Source organism: Aythya ferina, assembly GCF_964211825.1.
Source record: "Aythya ferina genome assembly, chromosome: 24".
NCBI lineage: Eukaryota > Metazoa > Chordata > Aves > Anseriformes > Anatidae > Aythya > Aythya ferina.
The window spans coordinates 3304032-3323779 of record NC_140322.1 but is presented as its reverse complement, the minus strand read 5'-3'; the positions used below and the strand labels follow the sequence as shown (position 1 = coordinate 3323779).

Genomic DNA, 19748 nt, shown 5'->3' with positions numbered 1-19748 from the left:
TGTGACATATCATTTGTTTTTCACCAGCACTATGCATACTAATTTTTCAGGTTAGCTGCTTCAGTCACCATTTGTAACACACGAGCATGCCACCAGGCAGCTGCCCTGCTGGTAGCCCAGTGGGATTTTGCAGAGTATGAGAAAAATCTAGTCTATCAGAACCCTGCTTCTTTCTCCCAGCCTACTCCGATGGAAAGAGAGACGTGCTTGATTTGTAAAAGATGGTGAAAGGAACCAAGGATGCCACCAGGACACCTGGAACGATGTCTCTCTAAATTGTGCTGTCCTGCATTGGCTCGGTGGAGGAGATGGATATTGTAGGAGAATGCATTAAAAAATGGAGAATACCTAAAAAATGGTATCTCTTGAAAGCACTGGGAGTCAGAAAATGACCATCGGGAGCAGTGCCTTGCCAGCCTCACTTTGTGGATAGCCTGTGGCTTTTTCAGCGGGCCACGGGAGCCCTCAGCTTAACCACAAGTTCTCCCCTGTGCCTTCCTGGCTCCCCAGCCAGAGTTAATTCCCCTATAGGATATGTCAGCGTTGGCGAGCAGAAAGGAGTCACAACTCCAAACAGGCAGAAATATTTGCGTTGGTGAGGGGAAGGGGATGTTGATGCATTTCACTTCCAGGAAAATATTTAAAAAGCAAAAAAATAGCCCCAAGAAATTCTGAAACAATTCTGTGTATTGCAGTAATGTAAAGCCATGTGAAAAAAAAAAAAAAAGAAAGAGAGAGGCTCGAGGCACCGGGAGACACCTGGCAGAAGTAGCCCAAGGAATCAGGTGACTGCTCTTGAGTGCAGTCATGTTCCCAACCTGAAAGCGAGTGGGAAATTAATAAATCACTTCTCGAGCTCTCAGTAATCAGCAGCTGATGATATTTCTCTGGGCCTGGGGAAAAGAAGCTCTCTAGTTGAAAAGAAAATGTGGGACAGCAACTGGGATAGCTTTCCTGAGCTGGCAGGAGACGAAGCGTGCCTGCAGAGCTTGTCACGGCCGCGTCCTGCTGCCAGGAGCTGCGCCAGATTTGCTGTCCCTCTTCCCCCGGGGCTGGCACAAGACCCTGGTTCCTTGTCCTGCCTTCGCTGCTGCTGGCACTGCTGCTGGGGTCCAGGGAGGGAAGGGTTTGACCAGTATTTGTAGTGATTCAGGACCAGTTCGGAGGTTGTCAGGGTTTGACCAGGTCTCGGGGAGCCTGTTTCAGGGCTTGGGTTTCTGCCCAGGGCTGGTTTGTGGCAGGAGCACCCAAACTTGGTGCCTCAGACCTTGCAGCCAGCTGATTGTCAGAGGATACGTGCTCGGTTCCATTTCATTTCAATAGAGCTCTTTTAGGACGCCTCTCCCTGACACCAGACAAGGTTGTGAGCAGACAGCAGGTAACTCCACAGATGTGAAATGGAAGGAACTGCAAAGGAACTGAGCCACCCATGCAGGGGACTGCAACTGCTGTCCAGTTACAGGCTGGGAGGAGGAATGGCCTACAAGAACCATGAGAGCTCACAGGAAATAAAGGTACAAAGATAAATGGCTTTTAAGTAGACACGAGCAGACACAGTCCTTAGTAAATACTGTTCCTACTCATTGTACTTCACATTAAAAAGGAGAGCCAACAGCATCTGGAAGTCATGGACCTGAAAATGCGTTTGTAGGCGAGAGGACTTGGAGCCTGTTCCTCTTTGGTGTCACTGGAAGGTGCACACACGCTGGGCATTAGGATCAGGCGTGATTTTAACTCTGCATTTTTACATTTGTCATTTTCTGTCACAACGTGAAGGTTATTTAAGTATAACTCCACCAGAGAATATTCAGCAGAATGCTGTTCTCCATGGAAACCCCCTTTTTCTCCTTCCTTTTTTTTTTTTAGGGGAACGATATCCGATAATTTGGATTTATTGTGTCTTTTTTTGCAATTTGTAACTGATCTCTTGTTTCTGGAAAGCGTCGTGTTTGTCCTAGGTGTAGTTTGGAGGAATTAGGCTGAGCTCTAATTTACACTTGTTTAACTACAGATGCATCCCCACTGCTATTTGTTTATCTCACATTTATTACACTCTTCCAAATTCAACTTAAGCACTCAGGGGCTTTTTCTAGTAACACTAATGGAGGAGAATAGATGCATTATATGTGAATAATGTATTATGATGATACAATTTGGGTCTCTTAGCTCTAACCGAGACCAGTCCTGCCTTACATTATTTATAATTTACACACACCTTCCTTAACATTTTTATGTAAATATTTAATACAGGAAGTGAGTTAACTCTTTCATTTGGGAGGTTTCCAGTCAAAAACCAGAAGAGAATGTAAGAGGGGACACAAATACCTCACCCGAAGTAGGCAGATGGCCAGGCTTGTTTATTTACAGAAATTAAAAGCGAAACCTGACGGATTACAGAGGAAAAATGCATGCTGACATAGCACCAAGCCCCTTCTACCTTCCTCCCTCCCAACTAGTCTTATTAAATTGAATGAATGTTGACTGCAGCGAGGCTGTGTGCGGCTGCCTGGCTGGTAGCACCGGAGACGTGGTGGTTTTGTTCATTGTTTTCAGGCACATTTTGTCTTTGGGTGTTCTGCTCATTCTGTAACAAGAAACCCATGAGAGGAAGGCAGCACTGGGACTCCTCACACAACACAGGACTCTCCCGTTCTTGCAGCCTCCCTAATATGACCATCAAAAACAATTAGTGATTTCTGGGGATCCCATGTCCTCACTTACTTTTTCCCCTAATTTTAAGCTGCTTTGCGACTCATGATTACTTAAAAGCTGACTCAGAAATGATGAGGATGAAGTGCCCGTGTATTGAAGCCCTCTGGTATGAACATCAGCATCGAGAAACACAAGAACAGCAGAGGATACTTCTTGCTGTTACGTGCTACGGCTGCGTTTAGGACTCAGCTCACTTCACATCCACAAGAGAACCCAACAACTTTTTCCAAAGAGCTGTATGGCAGCTACATATGTTGTACAGAAGTAGACAAACTGCTCAGCTGCTTTGGCATCGAGCTCAGGAGCTCTTTCACCCTCCTGGAAGAGGTTCCAGGGGCCAGGCTACCGGCCACCTGCTCCGTAACACCCAAATTGGAGCTGCCGTCGAGCTCAGAGCTCAGCATCTGTTCAGGGCTGGAATTAACTGTCTTAATAGGAGCACAAACCTTCAGCCTTCTGAGGTTAGCCGTATAGATGGTGCCTTTAATTAAAGCTAGTATTCTGCTGCGGCAGAAGGGCAAGGCACCGCTGGAGCAGGAGGGCCTGGGCGCAGGCCGCACGTGGGCTGGGGCGAGGGATTTCACTTCCTCGTTTCTGCTGAATGAAAGCCCAGGAACCCGGGCTTTGTGCGGGTGAGTTTCAGTGGTGGGGAGCAGTGTGGGAATGGAGAGGGGAGCAGAACACAGGCAGCTCTCTGCCCTGCGAGCAGGGAAAGGCCCAGCGAAGGCAGGCTGAGGAGGCGCTGAGCAGCCGCCGTGCTGCCTGGTGAGACCTGACCCCAGCAAGGTTTGTAGTGGACACGTGTTAGGCGCTGCAAGAAGAGATTTAAGGAGCTTTCTGGAAAGCACTGTGCTCTGTCAGATTACCTGTACTAAGCGATAGTTTAGTTGATTTTTACTGTTACATACCTGGCTATTCCTGAAGCAGAGGCTGGAGCAGTCTCTCCCCTGATGACACCGACTGCTGCGTTCCTCAGTTTCACCTAGGGCTGATGCACTACACAAATGGCATGTTGGCATTAGCCGTGGTTGCAGATGTTCTCAGAATTGGAGGTTTATGCTGGCCGAGGGGGTCTGTTAGCTCCTTCTCTTAACTCTGAGTGTGCACCAGGAGCCTGCTGGAGGGCAGCCCCCCTATGGCAGGCGGGCACTCCAGTGCCTTCCAGAGGGAGAGGCTGGTGCAAGGGGTCAGCACGCCTGGAGCACAAGCACCTTGACCTGGGAAATCCACCTTTGTGAGTATGGTGCGTCTCTGTTGGAAAGCAAGCAAAGATATTTATGCAAATCCCATCGTTTTTAGTTGAGGATAGCAAGTGCAATGTCATGTGTGTGCACACATGTGACAGAGGGCATTTTGAGCTGCAGGTCTGTCCTGTCGCTTTCCCATCGCACCCCATGTTTCAGTAAGAGAAGTTGATTCTCAAACTGAGTTGCTTCTTTTGTTGGGTTTAAAAAAAAAAAAAAAAAAAAAAAAGGAAAATTAGCTTCAGGTCTTTTGAAAAATAACATCCTATAATTTGAGTCCATGTACCTACAAATTCCCAACAGGCTCTGAGCCAAAGAAATCCACAGATGAAATAAACATTTAAAAAGATGACTGCATTTTGAAATCTAAGAATTGAGTTATATACCTTTTTGACAGCTTCCTGAATCACAGCCCATATCTAAGATGAGTAAATAGGTATCTGGCCCTTTAACTGGGCTCCATTTCACATAATTAAAGACTCCCAGAATTAAATGGCCTATATGGAAAGTGGCTTTCAGTGGTCTAAATGCCTGAAGCAATCTCCTTGCCCGAGCGTAGAAGTGACACTGGCTTGCGGATCAATATCATCTCTGTTATTAATATCAAAAGCGCATTACTTTGTTTTTGCCTGGCTGCGTTCCAAGCCCTGGGCCCAGCTCGCGTTCAGCCATTTGCCCGGACCATAATTTACTTTCGTGAGTTTTTAAGGTATTGTTTTGTCAGGGCCAATCACCATGAAGTTATAAATGATTCTGAGGACTTGCACTCTCTGTTAGTGGCATATGCGGTGAAATTAATTTTTAAAAGTTTCACGTCAATTACTCCTGTCCTTGAGTTATGCAAGGGGACAAAAGAGCAGGGACTTAAAGACATGAGTGATATCAAACAGATGAGGTAACGACAAACAGAAACAGCAGCTTGGGACCAAATCAGACATTACACTATCTTTAATTGATGCATTGAATTAAACAATGCTAAAGCTAAATAAATATTGACCACTTAGCAAAGGACCCATTGATTTTTATGATGGACAACATTTACATCACATACTGCTCTGCTCTACAGATTTCAGGCCGCTAGCCTGTCAACTACGGCACGGATGCTCGCAGGACTGCTGGTGCTGGTGCTGCCTTCCTTTCTGATATAATCGAGGTAAACGTTTCCAGTTTTCCCCCCTTTCTGTTTCCAAGGGTTGTTTGTTTTTGGAGGTTAGCAGTGCTAGCTGCGTTAGCCAACAAATACCAAATTTTGCCCAGGTAATATTTATAATTTTGAGATCAAGGTAAAGTTTTGCAGTGCCTTGTGTGGCTGCAGACTGCTGCCACAGGTCAGGACACAAGCTAGGTATATTCAGCAAACATCTGCCTCACTGCTGGGCTGAATGAAGGGAGGGCACATGCCTGGTTTCTACGAGGTGCCAAATGTTCCCTGCATTGTAGCGGATGCTCCACAAAGGCAGCAGCTCCCTCGCACCACCAATGGCCCCGTGCTGCCGCCTGGGAGGGACTGGTGGTGTTGGGCACCCTCGAAAGGGGTGACCTTCCCAAGGGCTCCCTGTGCTGAAGCTGACATGTTAATATTCACTCTATTAATATTGATTTAGTTATTTAAACACGCCACATCTTCACGATACGATGCCTACTTACTTTGGAAACAAACTCGGACAACAAAATAATTTGTTTACAGAGCAGGAGTTCGCATCTCTGTGAGTGTTAATGGTAAAGCTGCAGAGCTAAGCTGTATTAAATAATATTAAAAAGCTGAATTTGTAGTTCTTTAGCACGAAATGTGCTGCTAATTGTGAAACTTAACTAAATGCCAGTGATTAGCATTTAATATTTTCATACGCACTTAGGAAGTCCTCATTACTCTGAGTATTCTCACCGAAAGGGAAAGTGCGAGGTCTCTTCCTGGCAAGACAAGGATTTCATTAAGAAGGACAAGTCTATGTGCTTAGTAATGCCAACTCCGGTTACATACAGCTTCCTGTGTCTGCAAGGATCGCCAAGACACCAGTTAATAGGTTATTGTTTCAATTAGTCCATGATTACAGCTGCTAATCTCTAATTCCTCATTGTTGTGGCTCCTTTTGACTTCACTCCAGTTATTAAGAAGCATTTGGATTTTATTACAATTGACAGGAACTCCAGCCCTCTCCGTAGATAAAAATGCTGCCTGTTGCAGAAGAAATTCAAAATTAATGAAAAGAGCCTTTCGAGTTTGTTTTTAGGGATTCTTAAAATTACATCATAAACACAGTGTAGAATTCAATTAAGCTGGAAAATTATAACGCTCAAGGGGGGAGAGACTGGCTTTCTTACAAAGATAAATCAAAATGTCTTTAATTAGTTTTCACTTACAAACAGAAGGCTGGCTTTGTAAAATGAAAAACAAAATTAAAAGAAAAAACCAACAACCCACCAACAAAGAACAAGGTAAAGGAATTATTGATAACAGCAGGGTAGAGAGACGTGAAGCATCCCCGTCCTGCGTGCATCCCTCCCGGCACAGAAATCCGTGTGTTGCGTTGGGTTGACCTTGGAAATCTCGGTGGTGCGGTGTTGCTGAGTGCATGGTGCAGGTGCTTGTCACAGCCTCGACTGTTAGCAGGCTGTAAACTGTGTGGGGAGCAGCTGGGAGCACGTGGTAACGAGGTTGAGGTCTTGTGGCCGATCTCAGGTCCGCAGCTAGCTCAGTTTGCAAATGGGAGTAAAGGCTGGAGAGCAGCAGGGAGCAAAGAAGCATCGTCCAAACAGGCACAGGCAAGTTTTCAAGGTTAGCATTCACTCTGACTGTTCCAGTTGTTGTTTTCTTTCTTTAACATGGTACTGAGAGCTTTAATTGGTGCTTAATCAAAACTCCCCAAGTCTCTGTCAGAGTTCACTGAGGGCTCAGGATGGATTTGCCTTACAGTGGAGAAGGAGCCGCCCTCCGTGCAGAACTAAGTTTCTGGAGGGACCCAGAGGTGCCCCCAGCCATGCACCTCTGAGGGGCTGGTGGGATGCTTCCCCTGGCAGGCTTCAAAGTGTTTGCATCTGGCGTGGCCTGAGAGTTATGTGATGGGAGATCATGGGCAAGAACATGGGAAGGGATTGAAGGGGGTGAAGTCTTAAGCCATGAGGTAGCTTGATGACTGGAAGAATGCAGTTCAACTTGCATAAGGTTTCTGATGCGGTACCAGAGCTCGTAAAGAGCTCGTAAAGCAGTCGTCCTCTTGGAAACCTGCAGTTCCCCTGCACAGAGAACCCAGCACCACGATGTGGGTTTTACATCCTGCGCAGCTCATTAGGGACAATGGACGGTTGGTGATGGACACCTTCCTTTCCTGAGCTCTCCGCAGTGTGAGTGAAGAACATCAGTTATTCCCTGCTGTTATTCCCTGATGTCTTCCGACAGGAGGACGGGGCTGGCCACCCCGCAGGGCTACAGGGCCCTGCTTTATGGATGCAGAGGTCACGGGCTGGTGTCTCCTCTTGCTGGGAGCAGGCTGATGGCATCACTCCCGGCTGTGCTGACGTGGCAGGTCACTGTCCTCGCGTGGAGGATCTCCAACCCCGGACCTGCAGCAGGAATTTCCATCCATGATTAATTTTTATTGTACTCAGAACTGTCACTGAGAGAGAGGGAGAAGACACCGGCTTCAGAGCAAGCGCTGAAGCTCCCTGCATAGCTCTCAGTCCTGGTGGAGGAATGAGACCGCTTCGCCTTTCGGGGCAGGGTGGGAACACCAAGCACCGTCTGCTCTCCCTGCCCCCTTCCCAGCCTGCTGACGCCCCCAGATGCAAACATGGCAATTTAAAAACATGTAAAAATCATAAATGAGAAAGCAGCTGTGTACAGCTTCAGCAAAATGCTAAATTGCTGTATCACCGTGGACTCTAAATGACAATAAACCTTCCACCTCTCATAAATTAAGCAGACTTTCAAAAAAATGATATCTACTACTGCAACTTTTTATGGATGTTTGGTAACTTTAATCATTTTGCAAAATGCAATTCCTGGTCATAAATTCTCTCCCAAGTACAGATTTAGGGAGAGCTAAAGCACTGCAGCGAGTTGATAGGTAAGTTTTAATCTGACAGTGCCAAAAAGTCTATTAGATTTATCCCGAGGCAGCGGCTGCCCGGTAATTACAACGGGGCAGACCGAGCAGAGGTTCTTAGTACAAGGAAGGTGACTTCTAGGGTGTGTCCCAGGTTCAGGAGATGAACTTGGAAATGCTCTGTACGTGATTTTAAAGATTCCTGAACCCACTTACTTTGTAAAAACTCGGAATTCAGTGAAAGGCAACCCACCTCGGGGGACCCAAGCCCACCTTCTGGCACCTGGAAGAAGAATCTGGTAGCCAGGCAAGAGAAGCAACACACTCCTCCTTTCTTGCTTCTAATACAAACGTGACTTTTCTCTATCCATATGGCTGGGATTTGCCACCTTGCAGTAGTGTGCTTCGTTCTTTTGTAGTGTTGTCATTCAGCGATCTGAAAACACAAATTGACATTGTCAGAGGCTGGTTTAGTTATTCCCATTATAAGGATGGGCTGTTTGGGGCAGACAGTGCTTTGTCCCAGTATTGTGGCAAACTCAGGATTTGCCACAGGAAAATCTAGATTTTCTCTCTCCTTTGTGCAAAGCTTGGAGCACTGTCCTGCTCCGGGCATGGAATGGGAACACGCTGATTGTCCGTGCTGGGGCACAGAATGAGGTTAGGAAGGAAGCGCAAAACCTGCTGTCTGGTGTGCTGCTCCTTTGTTCAGTTGTTGATTAGCTGGGAATTAATTCAGAACAACTAAAATCAATGGAAATGTGAGAACAGGAATGAAAAGGGGAGAAGACTTGTGTCCGATCCTGGACGGGAGCTGATGTTCCCAGTTGGGTTTTGCGGAGCGGTGCCAGGTTGTCGCGATGACCCCAGGTACGTGGCAGTGGAGGCATCTGTTCTGCAGCGAGCTCTTCCTTCTGCCTGCTCTGTGTGAGCTCTTCTGCTGCTTTCCTCGCAGGATAAGGGGGAAAAATGACCCAGTTCCTGAAGGATGCTTTGAATGCTGCTTCTAAATGTTGCTTGTTTGCAACTTAACTGCAAAAACAACTCTTTGTGTGCTGTGTGGGGGGTCAAAGCCCTTGGGTCTTACCATGGAATAAACTGGGAGGGGAAAAGAAACCCAGGTCTCCCTGAATCTGTATTCCTGGTACGAGCTGTTCAGGAAAGGTCAGCTCGAGCCCTTCGGTTTGAAGGCATCCAATAGCTGAACGAATTCCAATCACATTTTAGCTCCTCTTGGACACTGGCACCATTTGCATGAAGAGCAGGTATTTAATTTTGTACTAAAGCAAGTAGGATGTGCTTTAAAGAGGTGAGTGAAGTCCCTCCTGAAGTGAAGCGAGAGCTGCAAACTTTTTAATTTGGCCGTAAGTCTCATCTGCAGGACGAGGACAGGAGCACGCAGCTGCCAGATGTCAGGGGCTCGAGTGGTGGTGCTGAATGGCACCAGACCACTCCTGCCAAATCAATTAAATAGGGCATTTGTGATTAATCTCCTTGTTGGAAACCTGATTGCATCTATTGCTGCTCACCCTCTCTGCAAGTGTACTATAAAGAATTATTTTTTTTTTCAGTATGAGAAATGATTTCAGGAACTGAATTTTTGTTGTTTTGCTTTTTCAGAAGCCAGCGGTTGGGTGGTATCACGGGGTGGCCTTGCTGACCGTGCCTCCTTTCCCTACATACTAAGTCTGTCCTGTGTGCTCTACTCAATAAGCTTCACATAAACTGAGCAGCAGCCTGTCCATTTAACAAGAAAAGCTCGAGTAGTCAGTATCTGAGCTGAGAAATGCAGCTGAACCTCCGATGCTATCGGAACAGGGACTTTTCCTGTTTATACAACTGTACTTTCTGCATTTCAGATTTTTTTAATTTAACTGTTACCTCATTCTGTGTTTTTTTTTTTCTTTTATTATATTTTTTTCAGAGTACTTAGGAACATTTTCTTATTCCGCTGTAGTGGGGGGTTAATAGCACTGCTGAATCCAGCCCGTTGTCGGCATTGCAAACTCGCCTGGGGAGAGGAGGCTCGTCGCACGGCTGCGTGCGGAGGGAGGGCTGGAGAGCTCTTCCAGCATCACTTCTATATTTAGACAAAGGCCTTTTTGCTTAGTTTTATCACCGTGTGGGTACGGATCATGTTAATATCAAGTAACATGTGCATATGGGTAGGAGAGCATGCACTCAAAGCTGGCTTTCTGTTCAGCTCCAGAGGCAAAGCCACATATCTGAGCACTTACAGAAAAGGAAACCAGAGCTCCTAAACTCACCTGGGGGAGACGGTGTTTGCAGTTATATACAGTATCATTTGGCTCAGGAGCAATTCTACCTTCGAGTGACAATTTGAGGTGACATTTCAGATACTGTGGAAGAAAAATCGCTTTCCTGGATAAAAAAAAAAAAAAAAAAAAAAAAAAAAGAAAGAATGCTATATAAAAGAAAGGTATACATGCATAGTATCAGCATTAGTCAAATGAAATTAATGCTTCCAATATGTTTCAAAGCTTACTTATATGCATCAACCATTTATGAAACTGTAGCTCATCAAGTAGGAATATTGTAGTTATATATTAGCAAACTGTCTGCTGGCCTTTCTGATACCTTATTGCTCTATGCACTAGGGTAGCATTTTTAGGGTAAAGTTAACCTCGGTGAAATATATCACGGTTCACTAATGTATCCTCAACTGCCTGATAAAAGGCCTTGCCCCCAACAACATATGAATATTTAAATTATTGTTAATTATTTATAGTATATTTTTATTAACACTGACTTGCAGCGTGGCCGAATAGCAGATCAAGCTCATTATGTTCCAATGTTGAACATGCAAAAACATGCATCTCACCAAACCTTACTGCTGCTGAGTAGAAGATAATGCTGACACTTCCCTGGTCTCACTCTGTTTGCTTTCTGTGAGAGTGAATCTGGAAGAAGCTCACTGGAATCAGGCACTTGTTGACGTGATCATTTTGGAGAGAGATTCTGATATTTGGGTGCGTTTTAAACTAAAAATTACCATTTCTAATAGGAGCATGCGGAAAACTCTCTCCCTCATTTCATGGCACTTAGAACATAGCTTCTTTCTGTAATTTGTGTGGGCAGGCAGATTTGTTGAAGTACAGCATCTCAGCACCTGACTGGGGACAATTAAAACAAAAACACAAAACTGTATGTCTGTTTTTTACCATTAAAGCCCCAAGTGATGCATCTTACAACCCCCCTCATCAGAGCACCTAGTCCACAGCCTCAAGTTTTTCATTAAATTTAACCTAGGTTACCCTGGTTTCATTTTATCTCTTCTTTCATGGTGTGAAAATTCATTTCTCCTCCTTGATAATCAGATACGTCCTTTATTTGCCACTTATTTGTCAGCTCTTTAACCACTTCCTGGCTAAGCTGAAAGTGTCATTCTGCATTTCCCATGATTTTTTTTGTGGTTGTCCTTTCAGCTCATTGTTTTTCTGCTGATCCTCTGCGTTCCCGTGTCGGTGCAGCAGTGAGAATTGGCGACTTGGTCTACAGAAATACCTGGACAGACAGGTGTATTACTGAGGCAACACATTACACACAAACTAATGCAGCATTCCATATGAGCTAACAAGAAATCCCTGTAAGGTCGGATTTAAGTCCCTCTGGTCTGTAACACAAGGTGATGCCTCTGCATATGTTGACAAGATTTCATTAGCCTTTTCTGTAGCCGTATCTTCTTGCAAAACCATATCTAATCTTCGGTTTGCTGTCTCGGCTAGATCTCTTTCAGCGCTGCAGCTTCTTTGGATCTCCTCTCTCTCACTGAGTGTCTGCATTGTGGATTATTTTCCCTGGAGGTATTAGTGTATATTTTTCCATATATGAAGATAATAAATGGAAGAAGCGGAGATGAAAAGAAAAACAATTACTTGAGAGCAGAAATAGAAAGAGATACAAAGAAAAGACTGACAGGGAGATAAGCAAAGAAAAATCAAGGAAGAAGAATATGGAAAAATGAAAAAGGAGTTAAATAATCAGAATAAATTAATTAATCAAAGTGCAGATCATGTGGACTAGAATAGCAAAGCAGCAATACAGCGAGCTAAAAGGAGACAGGGATAAGGATAATGAAGGATAAGTTGAAATGTAATATATATTTTCAAAATAATGCATTTGAAAGCTCTGTTTGACTCGTTAGACCTGACTTCTAGCAAGGCACTCAGGCTCTGGGGATTCTAAAGCTTGTGACAAGGGGTTATGAGAAACATCGCATTTTTCCCTTAACAAAAGCCGTGATTCTTATTACGATCATGTTTTTGTTTGCAATTCAGACCTCCCAGATTTGTACGGCGGTGACTCAAGAATTTCATCCTCGTATCACAGATATGAAAATGTGGTCTCGGAAGGTTAAGTGGACTGGCAGAGGTTAGAGAGGAGTCATTACCAGGAAACACGGATTTCTAGTCTCGGGGTCAGTCACCTAACCCCTAAGTTCCTGCAGTGCTGCAGTTCGAGAACAGGAATTCTCGTCGATTCTCACGCCTTCTCCCCGTAGTGTGGATGCTCTTTTATCATAGGGGTTAATTACGGTTTGCTGACCTCTCCTTCTACCTTCTTGCTCCTGATACGTGACCGTCCAGCATCCACATCACCCAAACAAAGTCCTTGCCTAAATTGAAGGTGGTTGCCAGAAGTGTTCGGTTCGTTTTTCTCCTGGGGCGACTCTGAGAGCAGGTAGCAGGCAAAGCAGCCTCCCTTCTGCAGCAACGGGGTGTCTCAGACCCCAGTTTGGGTACTCAGCAGCCTCAGTGCTGGGGGCAAGGAGCCTGGAGCAAGCCCTGGTGAGCTGCTGGAAGGGGCTGAGTGGGAGGGAACGACACCATGGGCAAATGGAGCTGGCCGGGGGGAGCGCAGCGAGGGCTTGGTTCAGTAACCAAGTTGCCTCCATTCAAAGAGCTAATGTACGAGATATTACTGCTCAAGGCATTCTCACTATTGCCAAGGGCTTAATATGATTTGCATAGTGCATATGGGTATTCCTGGGGGAGAATGACAGAGATCATTAAATGAAAACAAATAATAAACAAGCTCCTTACGGCCCCCACAGGTACATAAATATGACTGTACGTGGGGCACAGAGGCGAAGATAAATGGCTCGGTGTGCGGAGGGTGAGGAATCCGCAGACCAGACTTCATTTTCCCCTTTCTGCCCGCAGACAATGCGTTCGCTTGCCGCTAAGGAGGGTCAAGTGACTGTCACGGGCTCAGCACCGAGGAGATGTAACCTGTGTCGCAGCTGCCAGCCATGCTGGCTTGAAAAGGTCAGCTCCCCAGACACAGGTGGTAATGTCACAAGTTAAGTGCACGAGGGCCTCTAAAGTGCCTGGGAAGCAGCAGGCGAGTGTGTGCAGCCAGTGTCGAGCCCCACCGAAGCATCCAGTTGTCACGAGGCCGGCCGAGGAGGTGCCTGAGAACAACTGGGCTTGTGTCTGCAGCGGGGCTGCGCATGCCTTGCTCCCAACAAGATGCTCGGGATCTCAAGGAGTAACCTCGAGCTGCACAGGGAGATCAAGGACACCGGGAGGCTTCACGGGTGTCGATGCTGTGGCTCTGTTACTCCGCGTTATGGGCTGCTGTGGTTCAAATCAGACTCAAGCTTAGGAAATTCTTTGTAACCGTGACCTTTCCCGTGACTCAGATCACAAAGATTTTCTGTCACTTTGGTCTGGGCTAGATTTGAAATTATGTCTTAGAAGTGAAAGACACAGTGAATGAATCAAGAAGATTAAGCTGAATTATTGGCTCCAGCCTTGTAGTTACTCTGTTTGCTACAGGAGATCACAAATAAATGGAAGAGGTTGGTTTGTCATAGCCCGCAAAACAGTTCAACATTTCTTTAATTAATTACAAATATCACTGAACTGCCCCTGATTTCTGGCTGGGTTAGCAATGGGAGGTCATCTCACACCTCACAGGCATCCAAGCCAGCACCAAATCGGCTTTGTATCAGAATGGTGCAAGTTCTCTGTTAGCTTTACTGTTCAGTTAAATAGATATTTGTAAAAGATGTTCAGAGAGGAGAACATTTTTGTTGTTTTCCAAAGAGAAAGGATAATGTTTATTCTTGGTGTCTCACAAGAAAGGCTCATCAGATGGTTAGGAAACAGAAATCTGCAGTATCAGAGAAAGTTTAAAAGGTATTAAGCTTACTGATTCCAAAACCTAATTGTGACGCTGCGTGGAAATGGAGATGAGGCTGCAGCTTTTCGGTGCCCGGCGTTGTGACACGGAACCTCCTGGGGATCTCCTTCCATCATCTCAGGCTCTTACCCGAGTAAACGTGAACGACTCATTCAGGTGAGAGTTCAAGCAGCATTCACACCAGCTTCACACCGTCTTCCACTGCCTTTACTGGGTATCATTTTCTTCTCTTTTTTTTTTTTTTAATAGGTGAACCCGGAACAAAGATCGCAGCGCCAGAAGAGAACGTGACACGCAGCCCGTGGTGCGGGATGCTGAGAGCAGCGCAGCCCCTGCCGCCGCCGCTCAGCACCTGCGGTGCTGCAGCTGGAATTGGGGTGTCCGCCACGCTGACAGTTTGTCAGAACAGCAGCCCCTGGGGACTTCCCAGATGTCACGGCAGGATCAGACTTGAGAGTCGTTTCTGAAGATCCTCAAACAATAACAGCCGAAGCTGTCAGTAACTTCGCTAGCTGCAGGTTTGGATTTTTTCCTTTGTGCTTCTACTTTCAGCCTGCAAAGCGGACTTGTGTGGGTTGTAAGGGAGTTACTGCTGTGGCCAGGTTCTGAAAGTTATTCCCCCTTGTTTCTGACTCTGGTTCCTCGTTTGAAAGTTCAGTTTGGGAACACATGTACATACCCACAGAGCATCACCTGCGAGCTGGGTGGTGCCTGTACGTAGAGTATCAAAACTGCAGAACTAAACCTGCCCGAAAACTCATTTAAATAGAGGTGAGAATTTTGAGAATTTCCTAGTTGTTCAGAGAGGGAAGATCTAATTATACAGAGCTACTTTAATCTACACATCTAATCTTTGAGCCTTATTTCCCCAGTTCCAGTGCCTGTGTTGAGGGAGCTGGACCTGTCTGTGACCACCTCCAAATGCTCTGGAGCAGCAGCAGTTTTCTTGACTCTTGCTAGAAGCCGCAGCTGCTGAGAACCACAGGAAACTGTTTTGGTGTCATGTAGGTGGTGCTTAGCTCTCGGATCCCCATGCTTCTGTAGGGTCAAAGATCAGGGTACCTACAAGTAGCCTGATTTCTTCATGTGTAGTTTGGTTTAGGTTCTAAAGTACTGGAAAAACAGACTTCAAATGGATATTTAAGTGTCTGAAAAAATGTGTCAGGATGTTTAGACAAAAGGAAATGTTCTGAGCACATTGGGAAGCTGGAACCATCTTTTGGGAACCCTGAGGGTTAGCTGATCGCCCTAGGACATCCAGCAGATGTGGCTCAGCAACCGACTTGTGTCCAGGTTAGAGTACAGCAGTGGAACAATTGGCGTTGTAAGAGGTCCCAGATACTTTCAAAAAGGCACTGAAACAAGGTTGGAACCTGCTAAATGAGAGGTGGGAGACACGTCAGTGACCTGGCTGGGCTAGCTCCTCTCCAGTGACACTGGAGAACGTCCTGCTGTGTTTTCACTTCTTCCATGTCCATGGTTTGTCCCGAAGGCTGGATGGGTTGAGGCCATTCCAGCTGGAAGGCTGTGAATGAAGGTTCATTTGAGCAGAGAGCACCCCACCAGTGCGAACCAAGTGCAGCAGGCTGCTCTGTTTAATTGCCCCTGCAACTTTTTTTCCCCTGTCTTCTCATTTTTCCTAGGTTGGCATTTTTGTGGATGAATACCACTGGGAGTTAAGGACTTGCTGTGACTCTCACTCTTACTTAGAGGAGTTTTGCCTGCAGCAGTCACATAGTTGAAAAATACGGATCCATGTGACTGCTAAGAGACCACTGAGAAGCCAAGTAAGTAGGACTCATGGCCATTTTGCAATTCCACCTCATTAGACATGTTTTGGGGCTTATGATTGTGCTGTGAGGATAAATAAGTATAAATATTATATTTGCCTCCAGGTTATCTTTAAAAATGTATTTCTCTCTCTCTGTCTCCCTCCCCCTTTCTTTTTTTTTTTTTTTTTTTTTTTTTTTTCCAATTTTCAGTGTAGTCTGTCAGCTCCTGGGTAGGTGAGTTATCAGCTCCGTGGTCTCACAGTATGGTGGCCCAGCAGAAGGTTTTGTGTTGCACAGGGTTGCCTTGTGCTGCCAATTACCCAAGGTTCTGGACAGCAAACTGTACGGCAGTGTGATTAAGTCCATGTGCAAGTCCAAATTTGCATAACCCCAAAACTCCTGTTAGGAAAGTATTGCAAAGAATATTTGACTCGTCCTCGCACTACGTTTTCAAAATATAAAATAAAAGTGTGATAATGTTTTTATTTTTATCATTTGAACAACTTTGTGAATTACCTTTGAGATGCAGAGGAATAAGACAGTATGGAAAAACTTAGCTAAATACATACCAAAAGTGGTGTTGTCACGCAGCTCTCGTCTTTCTTTAACACAGAGTGCAAATTCTCTTTGTCTAACACAGTGGCTCAGCTCCCCACCAGCTGCAGAGCTGGGAATCTTTGGTGGAGTCAGTGGGATTATGCCAGTCCACGCCAGCTGAGGACCTCATCTGCCTCGCTTCAAAGTCGGTGTGTTTTCAGAAATGAGTGGACACATTCCTGTAGGAGAGATCCACGGAATGCTGTTGAGCAAAAAGACGCTGCCTCCGATTTAGGGTGTTCTCGCACTGGTTGCTGGAGATGGGGAAACATCTGGGCAAAACAATGTTTCTGTGGGTTTTGTGGTCTTCCTTGAGTGGGTGCTATTACTGTTAGACACGTAGTGTATGCAGCTTTAGCTTGGCTTGCTGAGTTCCCTCTCACATACTTTCTGATATTGCTGTTGTGGCTACTGGCACTGGTTTTGGGACAGCTCTGCAAGTCTGCTGCATGAGTTTTAGTCCTGGTATTTCAGTTTCACAGGTGTTAAGATGTCAGCACAATGTCACCAGCAGCTGTTCTTTACGTACAAAGGGACTGCACTGATGGGTCCGTGTGATATGGTGGGGCAGAACATGGTCTGAGGAGCCAAGCAGAGTGACATCCACGTCCAGAGGTACCTGGCTTAGCAAGACACAGGGCACAGCATTGTGCAGATAAAACATGCTGGCTGTCCCCCTTTTCCAGGAACACCACCAGCATCACAGTGCCACTGCTCTGCAAGCACAGCAAGCACCGGGTGCTGGCCCAGCCTCAGAAGGACTTTGTGCAGGGAGATGAAGCAACATTCAGTTTTCACTTCCCTAAAGGTGCTCCTGCTCATTTTTTCCCTCCTTTTCTTACAAGTGCTTTGCCTGTACTCCCCTGAGAAGACTTCAGCTGCAGCATGGTTAATACAGGTTTGGTCTGGTGTAAACGTTACCACAGTCAGCTCCAGTGTTCCTTATTTCCATTTCTACACAGGTGGGAGCTTGGAAAAGTCATTCGACTGCCTTGCTTCAATGTAGCTTTAACTAAAACAGCATTTTACCTGACGGCCTACCTTTCAGGGTACAGAACAAGTCTGTTGTGAGTGGTGCTGTAGCAATTCACAGGCCCTCAAAGCAACAGATGCTGTCAGTGAATGGAAGAGCCTGGAATTTGTGAGTTGGTCTTTTTGAGCCAGCTGCTACGTGACGCAACAGGAGCAGTTCCTTTAAAGGAGAAACCAACACCAGGGTTTGTATAACTTACATGTTTATTTTGGCTCAGTGACGTTTCCAGGAGGTGATGCCAGGAAATACTGCTGCCTCTTCGTATTCAAATTTTAATAAGATGTTTCGTGTTTGGGGCTTGGGTAGTTCCACAGTGTGGGTCTGAATTACCACGAGGTGGCAGTGTGCAAGGTCCGGAGGATACGTTGGTTATACCACTTCACCTTATCATGTTGTCCAGGAAATAGAGCTCTTAAAAGACCACAAACAAGTGCCGAAGGCCTTCTGTTTTTACAAAGGCTACATCATACTCTTATATACCGGTAGTTTATGCTCAGAAATTGGATGCTAAGTGTGACTACTGTCCTTAAGGACTCTAATCCTTTACGGGAGGAGACAAAAAGGGTTTTAGAAGCAGCGACCATGCCGTTCTCCATTTCTTCCCGTACTAAGTAAAGCTTTAAAGGTGAACAGAGCCAAGAAGATTCCCTTATTTTTTCATGAGCAGATGCTGTCCAGAAGGCTTCACGTCTCTTTCTTTCACTGGCATACGAAGCAGCTCTGCAGAATGTCCACATAAGAGACGCTGGATGTAACCCCTGGCAAGATGTAAGTTACTCTCAGTAGCAGCAATCTTTAGCTGGCAGCCACGTACACACGAGGTTCGTGGTGGTCCTGTGGGAGCAGCGTAATGGTATGCTGTTTATGCTCAGACTGGGCATTGCTCTCCTAATCACAGAAAGCTTCCTCACAATTTTAGCAATGATTTTGACTCGGCGAAGGACCCTCTAGGTAAATAAAATTGAGATGCAGCTTGTAGCATTTCTGTAGTGTGCCTTCACGTTTTGACTTCGGCTGCAGAATCCCTTATTTTCGGTTTGTTCCAGTTTCAAGGTCTAGTTTCAGGTTTGAAAACCTCCAAAAAAATTAGTGTCTTTTTTGGTCCTCTTAGTGAAATAGGTACCGTCAGGCTGTGTGGCTAATGGAAGTGACAGTGTTTGGGGAGCTCTGTGGCATTGCACTGTAATACATTTGCATTTATCATCTCAGATTATTTCAGACGATTGTCTTTAGGAAGTCAGAGAACCTGCCCTAGGAGGTTCCTTGACTGAAGCCCGGCGTGCTGCCTGTGAATCCTGCAGGAGAAGCCACGTGGCTGTTTGTGTGTAGCGGCTCCTCAGGTCGTGCTGTAGAAGAGGGACAGTCTCACTAAGCATCTGGTTTTTGCATTATTTGGGAACGGCTTTTTCATACCAAATACAATAGTTATGTAAAACTTAGCAAAATTTTGCTTAGCTTCATGTGTTTTTCTTCAGACCTGTAGTTCTTCACACAGATTTTTAAATTTTCTTCCCCTGTCTTCAGTGGATCTCAGCATTTTTCCATTGCACCCTTCTCCTCCTTATCTCCCAAATTCTCTTACCCGATTTACCATCCAGCTCCCACCCTGTCAATTGAATGATCCTGCCATTAAAATGCTCCAGAGAGGAAACAATGAGCACTGGGGATGCTGGCTGGGCTGGTTTTCTGGCCACAAGCCTTGGAAAAAGCAGTATAAGAGGAGCAAGTAGTGAATGACACCGAAAGATTGAGTGAGATGTATTAAACTATCAGCAGCAGATTCTCAGCCCTACCTATTCCTGGAGAAAAAAATTACATTCCCCAAAACTTGACTTCTTCTCACAGCTTCAGATAAAAGCATGAACTGGTTTCTTTTAATTTCCTGGACAATCACAGAAGGAGAATTTTGCAAACAGTTAAGATTGCAAATTGCTTGTTTGCCCAAGATAAGATTTATTCACAATTGTGCCTGCTCTTTGGAAACAGAAGGACATATTTTGAACAAGGTAAGCATTTTTTCAGATTATTCCCAGCATAATATGCCAAGGGGAATATGGTGCATTTGTTATTTCCTTAAAAAAAATAAAGAAAATCAATGGACTGAAACATTCCCTCTAGACCTATAATATTTATTTCAATGTTCTGTCAATAAATATAACAAGGTTAGTTTTCTATCAGG

The 19748-nt window shown here is 45.5% G+C and overlaps 1 protein-coding gene across 15 annotated transcripts in view; it reads left to right on the top strand.

The window, feature by feature from the left end:
- LOC311423355 (uncharacterized protein) overlaps positions 1–19748 on the top strand; it is a 259365-nt gene that overhangs the window by 152226 nt on the left and 87391 nt on the right. For 10 of the 15 annotated variants that reach the window (XR_014685659.1, XR_014685660.1, XR_014685661.1 and 7 more), the window contains 3 exons: positions 14417–14685; positions 15811–15954; positions 16580–19575. The gene's annotated coding sequence lies outside the window, so the exon portion shown is untranslated. Of the gene's footprint in view, positions 1–5022; positions 5110–13944; positions 14324–14416; positions 14686–15810; positions 15955–16579; positions 19576–19748 lie in introns of those variants that run through there. The other 5 variants (XR_014685669.1, XR_014685670.1, XR_014685671.1 and 2 more) reach the window with 2 other exon arrangements.